Raw genomic sequence first — 2,602 nt, 5'->3', positions numbered from 1 at the left:
ACTCACCTCTCTCACTCACTCACTCACTCACTCACTCACTCACTCACTCACTCACTCACTCACTCACTCACTCACTCACTCACTCACTCACTCACTCACTCACTCACTCACTCACTCACTCACTCACTCACTCACTCACTCACTCACTCACTCACCCTTGTGCTTTTGTAACTGTTTATCAGAAACCATATGGCTGGATCTATCTTATGATTTTTGGCCGGAAATAGCAGCACTGGAAGTGAGGGCACCCAGTAAGGCACTTAGGTGCTTCCAAGGTCAATATCAAGTTCAAATTGTCATCATTGGCGTCTTTTGTATTTTGCATTGTTGTTTGTTGTTAATTAATATATTTTTTTCTTTTTATTTTCTATCTTTTGTTCTTACTTTTGATGCCCACCCCTCATATGTAACGTCCATTGGGACCCTTGAGGTATCAATAAATAAATAAATAAATAAATAAATAAATAAATAAATAAATAAATAAATAAATTAATAAATAAAAATGAATAAACACAGCTGAACAAAAGTATGAAAAACTATGAAAGTATCAATGTCCAAATAATGACGCGCAATACATTTTTTTGTCAATTTCGAGAAAGTTACGATAGAAAACGTCCGTTTGCACTACTCGACCTGTTTTTGTGTGTTTTTTCTACGATATCTTAGTTCAATATTTATTACTTTAAATTTATTTCGTATTGGCACTGCTATCACTTTATCGTTTGTGAGTTACTACTTGATTTACTTCCTTCTGTATTCCAGGGTATATTAAAAAAAGTCACAGTTTCGCCGCAATGGCGAAGCAATGATTTCGATAGCAATAAATTGTAACGTAACACGCAGAACGGAAAGCAGCTCGAAATTGCCATCGCGTCGCTCGACCCCAAAGGACGCACGAAAAGAACGCACACAGGACGAGCGCGAACTAATGCGTCACAGCTCGACACTTGAAACGCACTGCTCAAACATAAAGCAGGGCGCACGAAACAAACGAACAGCTCCACACAAGACGAGCGCGAACTGTCACAGTTGTTACTTATTTCTGTTTGAACAGCGCGCTCCCTTCGCAAACGCGGCCGCTGCAGCGAGCGAAGCGAAGCACCCCACCGGCCGCCCCTTCTTTCCATGAGATAAGCGCACGAAAGCGACGACGCCCTGTAGAGCGAACAGCAACGGCGCTCGCAGGGGCGGGGCGACGATCTTTAAAGCGTGCAACACGCGCGCACGTCGCGCCATCTATGTGGCCACTAGGAAAGCATGCTGAATTATATGGTGTATATAAATAGCTCGCCGTTAGCAGGCTGAGAGACGGTGCTGTCGTGGCCTAACGTCTAACGCGGCGGGCTGCAAAGCGAGAGGTCGCCCGTTCGATTCCACGCGTCGGAAAGAATTTCTTAATTATTTTTCTTTGTGGCCTTTCTATATATATACATATACGGTGAATGACGGCGACGGGGACGGACATTTTCCAGCCGAGACTGTCCATATAATTTCTATCGCAATAAAAGAAGAGCGGTTGATGTAGGTGGAAGTCACTTTCAAAAGTCAAAACAACGTGCCACAAAATTGGATGAAACGAGAGATTGATGTATATGGCTCTTCCCACTGGAAAAACAACCATGACAAAGTGATAATAACACCTAACATCTAGATCCTGTTGAATAATTTATGAGGAGCTATTCCTGCTCTGCCGGCTTGTGTTTGGGACCTGCAACTGACGTACATTTTTTCTGTACAAAGAAATCAAATTACTTTGAAAACTTTGCTCAAATACATATAGCAAGTCGTTTATTCTATAAAGCGAATGACACTCGAAGCGTTCAGAGGAAGGAAAAAACTGCGTACAACAATATCTTTCACAGATGTTCCTGAGTATTCTGTGCTTAATGCAGTTCATGTTCAGCGGTCAGTTTTGGTAAGTAGATTCTCCTAGCTCAGCCTTCCAGGCAACTCGATTATTTTGTGACTTCTCTTTCGTCGTCCGTGGAATGCTTTGGCCGTCAACATTATGTGCCGCGGAAGAATCGTTGAAGCTTCATCGAAACAGGGGGGCTTTATTTTCTTTACGGCCCGCTCCCCGGAAGTCGTTCACTTCCAGAAGCTATTCGCGTCAGCTCTTACAAAGGAATATGGTGGCTGAATAATGTAATATATTTTCGCCACGAGACTCACGGCTCTTTCAGAACCACCTCACGTGGGTTAGTTAGGTTCGAGATTAAACGCTATACTACGAAGCGAATACTGGAAAGAATGTCCTGCGATTCCACCAGAATATTTGTCAGTATGCAAAGCGGAAGCTGAAGAGATTTTTTTTACTTTCTCGTCTAAACGTGGGCTATTGGATGCAAAAAGTTCCCCGGGCACTCTCTTACAGGAACGTACGTTTAGATTGCCGAATGAAGTGGAATTTTTTCGAGGGGCTCGTTTAATGTTGGACGCAACCAAACGAATCTAACAGACAATTAGGCCAAAGAAAGCATAGGGGACGTTAATCGTTGGCTTCAAGTGTAGTGCAGTAATTACAACGTAAATTGAAATGATTCAATGTGGACGAAATATTACCATTTCCCTTGTTGGGATCCAAACCCACAACCTTCGAATT

The sequence above is a fragment of the Rhipicephalus sanguineus genome, chromosome 5 (genome assembly GCF_013339695.2).
Source record: "Rhipicephalus sanguineus isolate Rsan-2018 chromosome 5, BIME_Rsan_1.4, whole genome shotgun sequence".
Taxonomy (NCBI): Eukaryota; Metazoa; Arthropoda; class Arachnida; order Ixodida; family Ixodidae; genus Rhipicephalus; species Rhipicephalus sanguineus.
This window is presented reverse-complemented; position numbering follows the sequence as displayed.